This window comes from Triticum dicoccoides, chromosome 6A, assembly GCF_002162155.2.
Source record: "Triticum dicoccoides isolate Atlit2015 ecotype Zavitan chromosome 6A, WEW_v2.0, whole genome shotgun sequence".
Lineage (NCBI taxonomy): Eukaryota > Viridiplantae > Streptophyta > Magnoliopsida > Poales > Poaceae > Triticum > Triticum dicoccoides.
Genome location: NC_041390.1, coordinates 589731654 through 589749863, shown reverse-complemented (window position 1 = coordinate 589749863; position 18210 = coordinate 589731654). Strand labels below are relative to the sequence as shown.

Sequence of the window (18210 nt, the reverse complement as noted above, 5' to 3'; positions counted from 1 at the left end):
GCTCCTTTGGCTTTTTCCTTTACCGCCTTCCCTTAGTTGTCGTCTTGCCAGTCGGACAGCTGCTCTGCGGACTGCCACTGGATCAAATGCTTGGCTACTTTTGGGAAGGCAAGTACTTAGCCGTTTTAGAGTTTCTTAGCAAGTTGAATAGAAAGCGGCGAGCCGACTGTTCAAGAGTCAGTTTTGCGAAGAGAGGCTGGAAGCCGGCTTAAGCTATGTTTACGCTTTGAGTCCTTAGCCATTTTTCATGTGGGCGCCCATTCTTCCTTACTCCTACCCACCAGACAGTCGCTCTGCGAGCTGCGGCTTCTGACAGGAGACGGCTTAGGCACCACACACTACTTGTCCGACTGCAGGAAGCATTTCATAGCGCAAGGCGGCAAGTCCCTGGGCCGACTAGTCGAACCCGGTGCCAAGCGCATAACAAAGAGTAGCATACTCGAAGGCATAATTCTTATCATATAGATAACAAAAGGGCAGTCCCCGAGCTCTTCTCGGGGGGCCCGAAGTCTTGTTACTTTAATACAAAGGGTAGTGTGGTACATACTGCATTTAACTATAAAATCTTCCGAGAAGATTTGCATTCCATGGCCGTTCCATCTCTTTGCCGGAGTCGTCCCTCTTGCGTGCTCGGGGCTTTTGAGCGTCGATCAGGTAGTAGGAGTCGTTGCCCAGCACTTTGCTGATGATGAAGGGGCCTTCCCAAGGCGCCGACAGCTTGTGCTGGCCGGCTGTTCGCTGGATCAGTCGGAGCACAAGGTCTTCCTCTTGGAAAGATCTCGGCCTGACCTTCCTGTTGTAGTATCGATGTAGGCTCTGCTGGTAGATGCTGGACCGGCTGAGTGCCAACAGCCGGCCCTCTTCCAGCAGATCAACGCCGTCTTGACGTGCTTCTTCTGCTTCCTCCTCGGTGTACATGGTGACTCGCGGGGAGTTGAACTCTATGTCCGTTGGGATGACGGCTTCAGCACCGTAGACGAGGAAGAAAGGCGTAAAGTCGGTTGACTTGTTTGGAGTCGTGCGCAGACTCCAGAGGACGGTTGGCAACTCGTCAAGCCAACAGCCGGCCGAACGCTGCAGTGGTTCGACCAGTCGAGCTTTGATGCCGGACAGGATGAGGCTGTTTGCTCGCTCCACCTGGTCGTTTGACCGCAGATGGGCAACGGACGCTAAGTCTAGTCGGATGCCCTGTGTCGCGCAGAAACGGGCCAAGGCGCCTTTGAAAAAATTTGTGCCATTGTCAGTGATGATGCTGTGTGGTATGCCGTACCGAATCGTGATGTCGGAGATGAAAGTCACTGCAGTCGGACCATTCAACTTCTTGATGGACTTTGCTTCTATCCACTTGGTGAACTTGTCCACCGCGACAAGTAAGTGAGTTAGGCCTCCTCGCACCGTCTTGAATGGTCCCACCATGTCCAGGCCCCAAACTGCAAAGGGCCAGGCGATGGGGATAGTCTTGAGTGCGGAAGCCAGCTGATGCGGCTTGGAGCGGAACTTCTAGCACCCCTTGCATTTTTGGACCAATTCCTTGGCCTCTTCTAGGGCAGTCGGCCAGAAGAAACCATGTCGAAAGGCTTTGGCGACGAGTGCTCTTGAGGCCGCATGGTGGCCGCACTCGCCTTGATGGATGTCTTTGAGAATTGCTTGGCCTTGCTCTGGCTCGACGCAGCGCTGGTAGACACCAGTGATGTTGCGCCTGACCAGCTCTCTGTTGACTATGGTGTAGGCTGCTGCTCGGTGTTGTACTTGCCGAGCCAAGATCTCATTGGCAGGCAGCTCTTTGCTCACCAAGAATTTGAGGATGGGTTGTGCCCATGAGGGTGCTGCTATTTCTTCGACTGCCAGAACTGTGACTTGGACGAGGGCGGCTGGGCTGGGAGGCGGCGGGCTGGAGTCTGCGACCGTTTGTTGGATTGCTGAAGTCCCTGGGCCTACTGGTGCAGCCCCCGGGCCGAGTTCTGGAGTCTTTACGCCGGTCGCCGCAGTCCCCGTGCTGGGTTCTGAAGTCCCCGGTCCGGCTTCGACTGTGGCATTTTTGGAGCCATCTGTAAGAATTCTCGTGCCGTTTGATGGGGCTCTTGAGTCGGATCTGACTTCTTCGGGGGGAGCCGGCACAAAGATGGAGTCTGATTCTGGTGAAGGCTTGACAGGCGGCTTGAGGAGGCGCTGAAGGGCGACGCCGGATGGTATTGCTTGGCGGGTGGAGCCGATTCGTGCCAGGGTGTCTGCTTGGTCGTTGTAATTTCTTGGCATGTGAAGGAACTCGCGCCCCTCGAAATATCCACTAAGTTGCTGTATGAGGAAGCGGTAGCTTGCCATGTTTGCATCTTTGGCGTCCCAGTCGCCACATGACTGCTGGACCACCAAGTCGGAGTCGCCATAACACAGGATCCGGCGAATGCCAAGTTCTTTGGCAAGCCAGAGCCCGTGAAGAGCGCCTCGTATTCGGCGATGTTGTTGGAGGCAGCGAAATGGATCTGCAGCGCATATTTGAGCTTGTCGCCTTTAGGAGAAGTGAGGAAAACGCCGGCTCCCAAGCTGGTGCGCATCTTGGAGCCATCGAAATGCATCCGCCAATGGGTGGAGTAGGGCGCTGGCGGCAGGTACTGAGTCTCGGCGCAATCGATGAGGAAGTCGGCCGGTGCTTGCGACTTGATGGCGGTGCGGGGCTGATAGTAGATGGTGTAGGGGGGCAGCTCTATGGCCCATTTGGCCACTCGGCCATAAGCATCTCGGCTTCCGATGATCTCGGCTAGTGGGGCTGTGCAGACCATAGTGATTGGATGCTCTTGAAAGTAAGGCTTCAACTTCTTGGCGGCAAAGTGCACGCCATAGCACATCTTCTGGTAGTGGGGGTAGTTCTGCTTGGAGGTCGATAGCACTTCGCTCAGGTAATATACCGGTCTCTAGACAGGTAGTGCTTTGCCTTCCTCCTTGCGTTCAACTACAATGACTGTGCTGGCTACCCGGCTGGTGGCGGCAATGTACAGGAGCATGGGCTCCTTAGGAGTCGGAGCCGCCAGCACGGGGGGAGTAGTCAACATCTTCTTCAACTGGAGAAAAGCTTCGTCCACCTTGTGGTTCCACTCGAAAAAGGTGGTCTTCTTCATGAGCTGGTATAAAGGGAGAGCTTTCTCGCCCAGCCGACTGATGAATCGGCTGATGGACGCCAAGCAGCCAGTGAACTTTTGCACATCTAGCAGTTGGCTGGGTACCTCCATCCTCTCAATGACCCTGATCTTTACAGGGTTGCACTCTATCTCGCGTTCAGAGACCAGGAAGCCAAGGAGTTGGCCGGCTGGTACTCCGAAGACGCACTTCTCAGGGTTGAGCTTGATCTAGAATCGGCACAGGTTCTCAAAGGTCTCCTTGAGGTCTTCTAGCAGTGTTCCATGCTTTTCCGTCTTCACCACCACATCGTCCACGTGGACGTGGGCGTTTCTGCCGAGTTGCTTGAGGAGGCATTTCTGCATGCAACGCTGAAAGGTGGCGCTGGCATTCCTCAAGCCGAACGTCATGGTCAGGTAGCAGAAGGCTCCAAACGGCGTGATGAAGGCGGTCTTTAGTCTGTCAGCCGGGTTCAGCTTGATCTGGTGATATCCTGAATATGCATCTAAGAAGCTCAACAGCTCGCATTCGGCTGTGGAGTCTATCACCTGATCAATTCTTGGCAGAGCAAATGGGTCCTTGGGGCAAGCTTTGTTGAGGCTCGTGTAGTCAATACACATCCGCCACTACTTGTTCTTCTTTAGCACCAGGACTGGGTTTGCTAGCCATTCTGGAAAAAATACTTCCATAATGAAGCCGGCTGCTAGGAGTCGGGCTATCTCTTCTCCGACAACTCTTCTCTTTTCTTTTGATAGGCGGTGCAAGGGCTGCCTGACGGGCTTCACATCAGATCGGACATGTAACTTGTGCTCGGCGAATTCCATCGGTACACCTGGCATGTCTTTAGGAGACCATGCGAAGATGTCCCGATTCTCACAGAGGAAATCGACGAGATCGCCTTCCTATTTGCTGTCGAGGTTTGCACCTTTGACAGCGTACCTCTATGGGTGCTCCGGGTCCAAGGGTATCTTCTTCGTCTCTTTGGCCGGCTTGAACGAACCCTCAGCCTCCGACTCCTTGGGGTTGGGCGATATCTCCGGCTGCTTGCCGGCCATCGCCACAACCCGATCAAGAAGCCGCTTCTCAGCTACGATTACCAGGGACTCGGCTAGCCGATTGCTTTCGGCCGCACAAGCGGACGACTTTCTGTAGTCCCCGGCTATGGTCAGAATCCCCTTGGAACTCGGCATCTTCATCTTGAGGTAGGCGTAGTGGGGGACCACCATGAACTTGGCCAAAGCAGGTCGGCCAAGCAACGCATGGTATGGGCTCTCGAGGTCCACCACTTCAAACCAAACTGACTCTCGGCGGAAATGATCTTTGTCTCCAAAGAGGACGTCTATCAGGATCTTGCCGATTGGTGAACAGGAAAGGCCAAGAACAATGCCGTGGAACACAGTCCGGCTGTTCTGAAGCTGTCTTTGCTTGATTCCTAACTTCTCCATGGTGTCCTTGTACAGGATGTTGATGATGCTGCCTCCGTCTATCAGCACTCGCGAGAAGCAAGCGGCCCGCCTATCTGTGGCAAAGGTGGCATCCAAGACCAGAGCATAGGAGCCCGGACTCGGCATCACCTCTGGGTGATCAGCTCTGCTCCAGCTGATAGGCTTTTCGGACCAGTGCATGAACTCTGGTGTCTCTGATGCTATAGCGTTCACCTCTTGCTGTTGCAGCCGCCTGCTGCGTCGATCGTCAGCCACGCTGGTGAACACCACATAGGCTCCGTGCTCTTCTGGGTACTCATCTTGTACTGCGCCGACTGGCCTGACAGCTGGCTGCTGGGGCGGAGGCGGAGGCGGCTGCCCAGCAGGCGGGGGAGGCAGGAGGCCGTCTCCCTTGGAAATCCTGGTGAGCCAGTGGCACTTCCGGGTGGTGTGGTTTGACGGCCTCGCGCCGCTATGGAACTTGCAAGGACTATCAAGAGTCTGCTCGTAAGAGAAAGCCGACAACCAGTTGGGCTTGCCGCCTTTCTGTCGCTTGGGTGGAGGATGTCCCTCCGGCTGCTGGTCTTCGACCGTCACCACCTGCCAGCTACTGGAAGCCGGCTGTGGGGCCTTGCGCTTGTGGTCGTTCTGCTGTTGTCGCCAACTGGCGTCTCCAGCCGGAGTTTTGGGAGCCTGAGGGGCCACTTTGCGAGTCGCACTAACTTGAATCTCCGCCTTCATGGAGGATTCGGCTGTGGCATACTTGTCTGCTGTGATTAGCATCTCGTCGAGGGTTTCTGGCTCGTCACAGAGGAGCTTGTGCTTGAGGAGGGTGCCTTCTCTGCACCCGGCGGTGAAGTACTCGATAGCATGCACCTCGTGCACGCCCTCGCAGGAATTCCGAAGCTCGGCCCAACGCGTGAGGTAGTCGCGAGTTGACTCGTTGGGGCCTTGCACACACAAGGAAAGCTGGCAAGGCTTGGGAGGTCGCTTGTACGTGCTTGTGAAGTTGCGGACGAAGGCATCGGTGAAGTCGACCCAGCTGTTGATGCTGTGGGGCTTCAGGCTGTTCAACCATGTTTGGGCCGTGCCCTGGAGCATGAGCGGAACATATTTTACGGCAACACGCTTGTTGCCATTCGCTATGTTGATGGCCGTGGAGTAGTCAACCAGCCAGTCTTCCGGCTTCACGGAGCCGGTGTACTTGGGCGTATCTCGGGGGAGCGTGAACCCTTTGGGAAAGGGCTCCTCTTGGATGCGGGGTCCGAAACAGGGCGGACCCAACTCGTCTTCTTCTTCCAGTGCCAGGGATCGGTGGAGTCGGTCGATCCGGTGGCGTGCGTCGTTTTCCCCGACTCCCTCTCAGCGGCCAAGGCGGTCGCCGAGAGTCGGATGGTCAATGGGTGGCGGGGAGACTCGCCTTTCCTTGCGAGGAGGAGGAGGCGGACAGTCATCCCTCCATTCCACTGCTCTTGGGCGGCCGTCTTGGTCGCGCTCGATGGTGATGCGAGTCCGACTATGGCTGACAGCCGGATCCTTGTCTTTTCTTCCGCGGATGCCGCCAGTCGGCGTCCGAGACGTCACGCCTTGATCTCGGCGGGGAGGCAGGTCGTCGTTTTGTCGTTGTGGCGCCTCTGTGCGGCAGTCGGCCTTGTTCTGCGCGGCGGCCGCGTCGAGGAGCCGCTGGACTCGCTCCGTCATTAGGCGACACTCTTCGCCCTCGAAATTATCCATCTCGTCTGCCGCCGCCTGGGCGGCTCGGATGTTCTCCGCAGGCGTGGCGTATACGGGGCGATTTGCCCCGAATAGGCTGGTGATGGCAACGCCGCGCTGCTGGACCGCGCCAAGGCGGCTAGGCCCAGCTGGAGCCGGCAAGCCGCCCACAGCACGATCCATCTCACTCTGTTAGGCCTCTGACAGGCGTCTCATGCTAGCCAGCTTCTTTGCGCCTTCGACGAGCTGGAGGCGGCGCATCTCCAGCGTCTCGGCGTCGACGTCTTCGGGAATGGGCGTAGTCAGGTCTTGTAGCGCCGCGTCGAGTGGGTCATGAGCTCCTCCGTCGGAATGCTCGCCATGATCGATGACGAGCACCTTTGTGACGGTGCTTCCACCGCTATCCGTGTGAGGGAGCGGCTCGTCGTAGACCACCATGTTGGTGGGGAACGCGTCGAGCGACGCGGTGTCGGAGTCCACCAGCATTGGGTCGGTGGAGCCTACGGACTCCAAGTCCATGGCAGGCTCGCCGGCGACGTGGAATTGGTCAAGGAGGCCCGCGAGGAGGCTCTCAGGGCCGCCCGTGCCTACGTCGGATGCAGGCTCGTCGGAGAGGCGGACCTCGCCGACAATTTCGGCAAGGCAGCTGGCTGCGCAGGCGATCTCAGCGCCGCGCAGTGCGTCGGCGTAGACTTCATCTAGCGTGCCGGGCTGGCTGCGCTCGCCAGGGAGAAAAAGGGTTCCCGTCCAGAGCAGGTCTCCGGACGACGGTGCACCTCGCCCCATGGTGGGCGCCAAATGTCGGGGGTTGGGCACGACATATGCCAAGGGATGGCTTATCATGGTGGGGGCGAGTAGAACATCGCCGGTGCCTGGAAATGGGATAAGGCGAAGACATGCACGCCAGCGAATCTTACCCAGCTTCAGGGCTCTCCATGGAGATAACACCCCTACTGCTGCTCTGCGGGGTCTCCGCATGATCACTATGGCAAAGTGTGTACAAGGTTGCTCCTTGAGCTGTTTCCTGGAGGTAGGAGAAGGCAAGGCTAGCTCTCTTCTTCCTATATGATCTGGTCTAGTGCTAATGGATTCGAACCCTTTGCATGGGTGCCCTGGGGGGTTTATATAGGCCTAACCCCTAGGGGTACAATGGTAATCCGGCTGGGCACGGGACCCAGCCGTCTGTCTCTCTGGCCACCGTCTTCTCCGCCGACTGCAGGGGCCCGCCGACTGGTGGGCCCCGTCGACTGGTCAGGTACGGAGCCGACAGGCCGTGTCCGCCGCGGGTGGGTCTTGCCGGTCGCAGATCACGGTGGTGCTTCTAATGACGCGGGCTTGGTCGTGGGGTCGTGGCAACAATCCCGCCGCCTGGCGGGCGATCACTGTTGCCATTCCCTGTCGTGTCTGGTTAATGGCGCGTGGGGCCCATAGGAGGGGCTAGCCGATTCTCGGGGGCCGACTCCCAACGGGTCCGACTTGTGGTGCTCTGGCCGTCTTCCGTATTCCCGCCAAGTGGTGGGACCCGTCGTCTCCGGGTCGTACTGGCAGGCCGTCGTGGGTACAGGACTCCGCCCACTGGGGCAGACGTCAGGGCTGGCATGGAAACAGTGCTGCGCCGGACAGAGATCTCCGCGGGTATGGCGCACTGTGGCCATGCCTGCCCTTGGAAAGGGGCAGGGTGGGCCTTACTGTGGCCACTCCCCGTCCCATCCCTCCTTATGAGGACATGGGGTCGATTGGTGTCGCGGGCCGACTCCCCATGGCCGGCTTCTCTCGAAGTCGCCAGACAGGAGTCGGCTCATCCTAAGGTCGCCCCCAGGACTCGGCCGTGAGTGGGCAGTCGGCTGCCTCGTAGCCGACTCCCAGAAGGTGGCTCTTCGTCTTGGGGTCTTGAGGGGTGCAGCCTGCCCCGATGTCTTGAATGGTTCAGGGGCTCGGGTTAGCCTACCCGTGGCCCATTACTCCGACAGATATCGTCAAATCATCCAACGGAGCATGGAAAGCATTTCGGTGGCGGTAATGTCCTCCAGTAGTTTTCTATGGAACCATACCACTATGGTCATCTATATGATTAGACCGTGCCGCTTCACTAGACTTTCCTGAACCATCCATTTGATCCCCACGGTCATGACACCACTTTCTAAACAAAAGTTTCCAAAATCCAATGCGGAACCAAGCAGTAAGAGAAACTCATCATGGTAATTATTAGTCGAAAACCAAAGTGGAACGGGGAGAACGGAGAGTCAGTTACAATGAAAAAATTGTTGAGGAATCATGTTGAAAGAACAACATTCTGTGTCATAAATATCGTATATAGAGATTTTTCATGTATCGGCGCTTTTGATTCAATTATGAAAGTACGTTGTACTGGACTTGCACCCCTAGTTACACAGAAGTGCAAGCACAGAAGCGGATGACTGGACCTTACCAACATACTCAAAAAAGTATTCTATACTGGGGTCTGTGATCTTGACAAGCAGTGTTTCCAGTCTAGCTATGTCAAATCGGGTGTGAAGTGTCCTTCTAGGTTCTGGCTGGTAGAGCAAAGGACTAAAAATCCTCTTTAGTTTCACGCATGGGACTCTAAATCCCAATTGCGCTAGCTCTGTGGTTCGATTCCACAACAGAACGAACAATGAATGAATGTGGGCGGTCAACCAGGTAAGCCTGTGCCCAGGAAAGAAAGGACTAGGGAGGGATTGAGAGAAGCTTTCAAAGTGGAAATGAAAAAAAGGCATATAGTTCTTATAAGTTGTGGAATTTGACTCAGTTAGAGCTATGGTTTAGCATCAAGAGGGAAGTTTTGTAAAAGCAACAGGAAGAATTGCTCAGGTACCCGTGAGCGTATATAACCTGGGTCGTGTTATAAATGCTCTGGCTAAACCTATTGATGGGAGAGGCGAAATTGTAGCTTCTGAATCTCTCTTAATTGAATCTCCTGCTCCAAGTAGAATTTCCAGGCGTTACGTATACGAACCTCTTCAAACAGGGCTTATTGCTATTGATTCGATGATCCCTATAGGGCGCGGTCAGCGAGAGTTCATTATTGGGGACAGACAGACTGGCAAAACAACAGTAGCCACAGATACAATTCTCAATCAAAAAGGGCAAGGTGTAATATGTGTTTATGTAGCTATCGGTCAAAGAGCATCCTCCGTAGCTCAAGTAGTAACTACTTTCCATGAGGAGGGGGCCATGGAATACACTATTGTAGTAGCTGAAATGGCGGATTCACCTGCTACATTACAATACCTCGCTCCTTATACGGGAGCAGCCCTGGCTGAGTATTTTATGTACCGCGAACGGCAATCATCCGAGCAGAGAATGGAGAAGGGAAATATACTTGAAATTGTTTTTTCCAAATGAGAAAGCCTTTGGCAAACTCCTTGCAAATCTGTTTTTGCCGGGCATAATAGACATATCTGCTGAGTCACAACATAAGGAACCCCCAATGTTCCTCAAAGCCTACCCGGCCTGACAGCTTTAGTTGAATGATCTGATCCCGAAGCAAGCTTTCTACTTAAATTGCTATGACTGGCCAACTAATGATAGGACTACCTATCTTGATGCTTTGAATCTGTATTCAGAGCTTTTTTCCAACTACCGGGACTACTAATTTCAAGTACAAAGCTCTTCTATGAATATTCTACTGCTCTTACTTTCTACCAAAATCTAAGCATTGAAGCAAGCTCTTTATCGCGCCATAACCGAGTCTCTCCTTGGAGCTCTGACCAATCCACCCGTCATTGCAAATAACTGCTCCTTACTCTTTGATTGTATGTCCATTTTTGCTTGATGTCTGGCTCACCGGATCTGGTACATGAAAAAGCCATTCCTTTTCGCTTTCCCTCAACCACTCAGTATACTTTTTTACTGGAAGAGTCAAGCGAAAGCAATTAGTTTAGAAGGAAGAGGAAGACCTAGGGGGCTTACGTCCTCATTTCACTCTTTTTGCTCCTGCGAGACACGACTCAACTACTTTTTACAATTGACAGGGTAGCCCGGAGGTCGGATGAAGGGTCTTCCCCATAAAGATAGATTAGTACTTGGAAGGTTTAGATGAAGGAAGGGCTGAAACAAGGCAAAAACTATTCAATGGGGTAAATAAATATGAGCAATCCGTGAGAATAGCAAACCCCTATCTCTTAAAAAGAATAAGATAGATAGGTCCACGAGTTGAGACAGAGAAGTTCTAACTAATCAAGTAGTATTACCCACGGGAGTCAGAGGCTGCATCATCAAAGGGGTATAGAAATAATTCAGAAGCACTATGGTCTGAAGTAAAGGGCAGGAACGAACGGAATCAATGTGTTCCAATTTATCCAGAGTAAGGACAGCAGCTGAGAAGGGACAAAAAAATAGCATAGACAAAAGGTAGGACCAGATCATGCGAAGAGCTCTTCGCCCTATTGATTAGGAATCTCGATCAAAAACCACCAGGCCATGTCTCCCGATAAAAGATGATCCCCACAGTTTTTGTCAGGCCTTGGCTTTATAAAATCTGATTGGATCCGCACTAGAGGATAAGAATACAGATAGGCTGACTAAGAAGATCTTCAAATTGTCTTACCTGAAAAGATGAGTTATTCAAAGGAATACCTGAAGAATAGAATAGAATAGAATAGAATAAACACATGGCATAGCTGGGTGCTAGAATAGTGGTTGATAGAAGTTCTAGTCACTTAAAAAAAGAACCACTACTTAACTTAATTAGATCATAGAAGATAAGCAAGCGGATTCGGGCAGTTAGTCCTATTTGAAGGCAATAAGTTCAGGTAGTAAGGGCTAGGTTTATATAGGGGCTATATTTTTGATAAACATATGGTCTTGCTCATTTCTCATCAAGGAATGGAGATTGGGTTGGTGTTTAGAAGGGGGATTCAGTAAACTGACCTTGGCCAGCATGCACAAAAAGGACTGACGTCTTGGGGCGCGCTAGCGCGCGTACTCTTCTTCTGCGAGACTCCATCCAAATCCACCGCTTACTTGTTGGTTGGTGTTCCATTCTGTTATCTTAGACTATGTTGCCTTCTTCAATTCCATTCTTCGTCTCCCTAGTCAAAGTCTTCTTGGTGGCCCAACCCAACATGCATTTTAGAGTGCCGTGCTAGGGTGATAGGCGCTCCGGAATAAGTGCAAGATCCTCAACAAAATGGATTAAGGTGGGCTTCAGATTTTTCATAATTTTTTTCTATCTTTTCATCAAGTTCTTGTTTGATCTGCCGCTATTATCACAATATCCCTCCTTTTAGGGTTAATGCTATCAATGGTGAATGGACCATTCACTATCCTTTTTTAGAAGAGCTTTTTTGAATGGAAGAAAAGCAATGAAACCCGCGATGGCTACTGAATAACCTCCTTTGATTTTTTTATAATAAACCCTTTGACCTTTTTCTTCGTTCGCCAAATCTTCTTCAGTTCTATCCAAGCTCGATTTTGTCTGAATCTTTGTGGAAGAAGAAGCGGTTCGCCAGCCGCTACATCCAGGGATCCCACAAAATCATTAAACCTGGCGGCTGCTTGCTCTTTGATCAGTGATTCATCGGCCACTAGATCGATGCAGAATCTCTCAAAATCCACTTTTTGATCAGTGATTCATCAGCCACTACATTCTTGGATCCCACCTTATTCTCAAACCTGGTGGCTCGCTTGATTGGCAGTCCTGTAGGCTCATCTTGCATACAAATTTTGGGGGTACCAGGGCCTGCATCCACCAAGAACATTTCTTCCCTTAAGCGTCAGCGTAAAACTGAAGATTGTGAGGCGTTTCCACTACATAATAAGAAACTAGAATTAGATCTTGGAAATGATCGACTCCAATAGATGCTCATCATAAGCTTTTTTTCCTCCTATTCCTATTGATTAGAAGTATCCAGCAGCGCCACGCCAGAGTAACTTCTAAAGCGCTACGGACGGGACGAAATCCGGCAGCCAGTTGCTGGCTCTGAATAACCAGCCCAGCAAGAAGCTAAATTCTTCCATAACATAACATAACGGGGTGGGGTTGCACGCGAGCCGAGTGACGTAGGTGCACAAGAGTACTTCGCACCACAAACCTCTCTTTTTTATACGTTCTATGGACCGATGCCTCCTGCTTCATCTGGTAAAAAAAGAGTCATAGATATGCCTGTAATTAGAAGGAAGAACCGCCATAAAAATCTTCCTCGTGTATCGTCTGTAGCGGAACTATGAACGGGAGCTAGCAATCTGGACCGTATTGAAAAGGTTCCTAAGACACAACATGGAAGAGTCAAAATATTCAGAAGCGAGGTCCAAGAATGAAGAAGGGGTAGAATTACTGAATGAATACGAGCTGTGGCTAATACCCGAGGCATAAAAGACGCATTTTCTACGGGATCCCGAAACCACCAGCCACCCCGACCTAATTCATGATGAGCCCACCAACTTCCTGGCGAGATGCCTACGGTTAAAAACAACCGACATGTCAAGATCCAAATTCGAATTGGTTCCTGCTCCTGGTCAGAGACCACCATGTTCGCGGCGGTGGTCCAACAAAGAGGCGAAGTAGTGGTGTCTTTCTTTCCATTATGAACAACATGCTTCGCCTGCTCCCTCCCCGTGTCCATTAGCGCTCCTGTCCAGAGCGAAGAGAAGGCGAAATAGTGGCGCCGAAGCAGCATGAGCAAGCTTCTATTGCTACTCAACAATAGAGCAGGCGCGCCTCCCACAAAATGTTTGAATGATCGGGTAAAGAGCGAGCTTCTTATATGGGATCCGACGCATCCGGCAGAGTGAAGCAGCATTCCATTCTTATCGGCGGCATCCTTCCGCATTGGCGGCAAGTGGAGTGCCACAATCCCATTCATCATTTTTGATCTACATAACCCAAAGCCCGTAGCACTGGCGACATCTCCGGCATAAATGCAAGGAGGATGTATAGCTGATATAGGATCTTGTGGAACTGGATTTGATTCTGCAAGCGGTTCGGTACGAACGAAGAAATTTCAAACAAAAGGATCGGAACTCGCTGATAGGAAAGGAGAGAAAAACAAAGCAATGTGAAGAGCTCCGTCAATCTGCTATTGATTGATAGACGAAGCTCTCTCTTTTTCATCTCGTGCCAGATGTAACAAAAGATTAGTCCTTTTTCCTTCTCGTGAACCACGGGAGTGCCTAGCGCCCAGAAGAGCAAAGCTCATTTTCAAAACAGGGTCAAGCGGCGCATTAAAAAGGGCTGGCCCGTTAAAAGGACGCTTACTTTGCGAACGAAGTTCAGAATCAACAAGGGTTCTCCGAACGAAGGGAGTGTACAACTGGGGCGCAGCCCAACTTTTTTGTTGGAGAGATAGCATGGAGTTCTTCACAAAGTCTGAGACAAAGGAAAAAATCAAAGTTTCTCTATAGCCTCTTCGTTTTGAGACATTATGGCTTTGGGGTCGACCCCGGTAACAAAAAAGGAATCCATAAAAACTTGGGATCCAACACCATGATAAAATACTACCCTCATCATTAGACCATGTCCCTAAGATTTGATAAAAAAAGGTGCATTAGCGGTTAATACGTTGTAATTAGATAAGTTATTTGGAATATGACAGAACGAAAGACCAAGGAAAGGAAGAAGAATGCACCAAAATGCAAGTGTTGCACCAAACGCTGGTGGTTGTTTCTTGTTGTAAGTGAATGCAACGAAAAGACCCGAAAATAACGAATAATGAGAAAATTCATTTATAGACATTTCGTGCTCATTTACAAATTTATGCTTAGTTATTCCCATCATCCGGTAACCACGGGATGATCCCAATCTCCTTTTAGTAATAGATCTTTTTGATATGTCTCAGTCTCAGCGGCAAGGAAGAGAAAATGCATCGAGTCATTTATCAAGAAAGTGGACGAGCATGGCGGTCCCTATATCTCTGAGGGGTGTACCACTTTTTTTTCAAGTCAGCTTAAGAGGTTCAAAAGAGAAAGTCACTCTCCTTATTCTTGGCTAGTGGAATGGAAGCAAGATTCTTACCTATCCACTTTGCTGAGGGGAGAGAACTAAAAGATAACTCAAGCTAGACAAAAAGGTGCAAAAGTCCACAGTTTCTTAAGGATCATGTAATCAAGTAGGTTAAGATTGTCATTTAGCTTCAATTTCTTCAGTCTCACAAGCGGGTCCGCATGCAACAAAAGAAATTGTATTTTCCTACTACTCCGACCTAGCCCTGAAAGGATAAGGAAATTGGATAAGAGCGAGAGTTAGACTGACTGTTGGTCCAATGCTAGTGGAGGATTCAGACTGAGGACCCCCTGTGGCGGCTACTCATAATAAGATGAAGGATTGAAAGAGGACTGATCACCCCTCTGATTTGTGATCTTTTAATAGAAAGAAAAAGCCTTCTCTCAGACTTAAAGGTAAATGAAAGCGGGATTTTTTCTCTCCTCTAAGCTAGCAGCAAGTCAAGTAATCTGAGAATGCTGCCCCCAATCCGTAGCTGAGGACGAACTCAACTCATAAGCTTTTTTTGAACCAAGCACCTATTGTAGAAATGAAAAACCACCCACTAGCAGAAGCTGGAACAACCCATAGAAGTGTAGGGGCTGCTTCAACCAGGTGTACCCGTATCCATTGATTTACCTCCTCTAGAGAGTATTGAACTTTGTGACAAATAGGTTACACTCCTTAACTCCTTATTCACGATATATAAAAGCTATCTAGTAAGAAGACTTTCCCTTCTTTCCTGGGAGGGTGAGAACTTGAAAGACTGGCAGAGAAAGGGAAGAAAAGCGGCTAATGCTATCTAAACGATTATTTCAAAGTTTACCAAGTTCGATCGTTCACGAGACAGGGGACTCTTTTAAATAAGATAGTGTATGGCTGCGAATAAGTCTATTCGGCAAGTCATAGAGAAGGACTGAATATAAGCTATTCCCCGGTTCTTCATTGGATCCTTTTAGTTTAATATTACTTTTTGGAAGCAATCTCATAATGATATGTATTAGGGACAGCATTTAGGATAGCAAAAGCATTTTTGGAGCAAGAGGGATTACCTTCTAGATTCTTTTGTGATACCCTCTGTGTCGCCTTCTCCTGGATGGTCAGCCCAGTGTCCTGAATCCTTGAGCTCTTCCTCATGGCTTTGACTCGTGACTTACATTACATCTTATTTGCTGCTCTCTTAGTCCTTGGATATGATGTCTTCTGCCACTCTCCTTGGTGGCTATTCTCCACCATCTCAGTCCCCTCTGAGGTCAGCTGAATCTAATCAGTGGCTGTCTCTGCCTAATCCACCAAGTGTGTACAAGACAAGATCTTTGTCTGTCACAGGTTCTCCTGCTGCTGCAAGTTGATCAGACTGGAATTTGATCATGCGCAGATAATCTTGTGCAGTCTGGGATCCTTTCTTGATCGTTTGGATCTGAATACACAGCTCAATTATTTGAGCATTTGTCATACAGCCAAGACTTCCGAGTTTTTTTCAGGTTTTCTCCCTTTTCTATGAAGGTTTGCTGCTCCGCCTGCACCAGTGAATTATTCTATTCTTCTCCTTTGGTTCAGTCTGTGGGGAAATCAGAATTCACCATTGAATCCAATGGATTTGCTCCCTTACATAATAATATTTCACTATATCAGCTACGAGGGGAAAATCTGAAAGCCAGAGGATAGAGAGTGAGAGAAAGAGTGAGACTTGCGCCGCTCTCCATTTCGAGGGGATTTCGACGATTCTGGGGTCATTGAACTATTTATTTACCTGTTCAATTTCTAATGAATCAAGATATCCTCTTGTTCCGGTATAAATAGTAGCTATCTGCTCTTCCACTGGAAGAGGATTTGCCTGGGATTGTTTAAGCAATTCCCTTAATCGTCGACCCCTTGCCAATTGATTCTGACTTGTTTTATCGAGAGCGGAGGCAAATAATAGGCTTGTCACTCTGTGAATTGAGCTAGTTCCAATTTGGATTTGCTAGCTACTTGTTTCATGGCTTTAATTTGAGTCGCGGATCCTACTCTGGAAACATAAATACCCACATTAATAGCGGGTCGAATTCCGGCATGGAATAGATCCGCAGATAAGAATATTTGTCCATCTGTAATGGAGATTACATTAGCAGGAATATAGGCGGAAACATCTCCAGATTGAGTCTCAACTATTGGTAAAGCGGTCATACTTCCTTCGCCTAAAAGAGAATTTAATTTAGCGGCTCTTTCTAAAAGGCGTGAATGCAAATAAAAAACATCCCCTGGATAAGCCTCATGGCCGGGAGGTCTTCTTAATAGAAGGGACATTTGGCGATAAGCTTGTGCCTATCTGGAGAGATCATCATAAATTATTAAAGTATGTCGTTCGCAGTACATAAAATACTCAGCCAGGGCTGCTCCCGTATAAGGAGCGAGGTATTGTAATGTAGCAGGTGAATCCGCCATTTCAGCTACTACAATAGTGTATTCCATGGCCCCCTCCTCATGGAAAGTAGTTACTACTTGAGCTACGGAGGATGCTCTTTGACCGATAGCTACATAAACACATATTACACCTTGCCCTTTTTGATTGAGAATTGTATCTGTGGCTACTGCTGTTTTGCCAGTCTGTCTGTCCCCAATAATGAACTCTCACTGACCGCGCCCTATAGGGATCATCGAATCGATAGCAATAAGCCCTGTTTGAAGAGGTTCCTATACGGAACGCCTGGAAATTCTACTTGGAGCAGGAGATTCAATTAAGCGAGATTCGGAAGCTACAATTTCGCCTCTCCCATCAATAGGTTTAGCTAGAGCATTTATAACACGGCCCAAGTTATATACGCTCACGGGTATCTGAGAAATTCTTCCTGTTGCTTTTACAAAACATCCCTCTTGATGCTAAACCATAGCTCTAACTGAGTCAAATTCCACAATTTCTAAGAACGATATGCTTTTTTTCATTTTCCACTGTGAAAGCTTCTCTCAATCCCTCCCTAGTCCTTTCTTTCCTCGGCACAGGCTTACCTGGTTGACCGCCCACATTCATTCATTGTTCCTTCTGTTGTGGAATCGAACCACAGAGCTAGCGTAATTGGGATTTAGAGTCCCATGCGTGAAACTAAAGAGGATTTTTAGTCCTCTGCTCTACCAGCCAGAACCTAGAAGGACACTTCACACCCGATTTGACACAGCTAGACTGGAAACACTGCTTGTCAAGAGCACAGACCCCAGTATAGAATACTTTTTTGAGTATGTTGGTAAGGTCCGGTCATCCGCTTATGTGCTTGCACTTCTGCGTAACTAGGGGTGCAAGTCCAGTACAACGTACTTTCATAATTGAATCAAAAGCTTCGATACATGAAAAATCTCTATATACGATATTTATGACACAGAATGTTGTTCTTTCAACATGATTCCTCAACAATTTTTCATTGTAACTGGCTCTCCGTTCTCTCCGTTCCACTTTGGTTTTGGACTAATAATTACCATGATGAATTTCTCTTACTGCTTGGTTCCGCATTGGATTTTGGAAACTTTTGTTTAGAAAGTGGTGTCATGACCGTGGTGATCAAATGGATGGTTCAGGAAAGTCTAGTGAAGCGGCACGGTCTAATCATATAGATGACCATAGTGGTATGGTTCCATAGAAAACTACTAGAGGCCATTACCGCCACTGAAATGGTTTCCATGCTCCGTTGGATGATTTGATGATATCGTAGTATCAAGCTAGAACGGTTTCAATTTGTAGGACGGGAAAGAAACCTCATCCTTTGGTGCACACTAACCGATGAAGATCAACCCTCTCTTGAACTGAGCTATTTCCGCTTTTTCGAACAAAAAGTTCGAGTAGTTCAGTGAAAAAATTGTCAAGCTTTCTTCCATTCTTCCTAGCTCCTCGAGCTTGCACCCGCTCGATGCCTTTTTCATTGTTCGTTCTGAGGTGGATTCGAGCCACTCTCTCCATTTGGATTTCGAGTCCAAAAGGCCTGGCGAAAGAGGATTTTTAGTCCTATGCCCGCTGCCAGCCAAAACGGGATTTTTCCACTTCACACCCAC

The 18210-nt window shown here is 49.6% G+C and overlaps 2 pseudogenes; both read right to left on the bottom strand.

Moving 5' to 3' along the window:
• Positions 1–12216: 12216 nt before the first annotated feature.
• Positions 12217–12795, bottom strand: LOC119316045 (annotated as a pseudogene).
• Positions 12796–15931: 3136 nt separating this feature from the next.
• Positions 15932–17196, bottom strand: LOC119316044 (annotated as a pseudogene).
• Positions 17197–18210: the final 1014 nt, after the last annotated feature.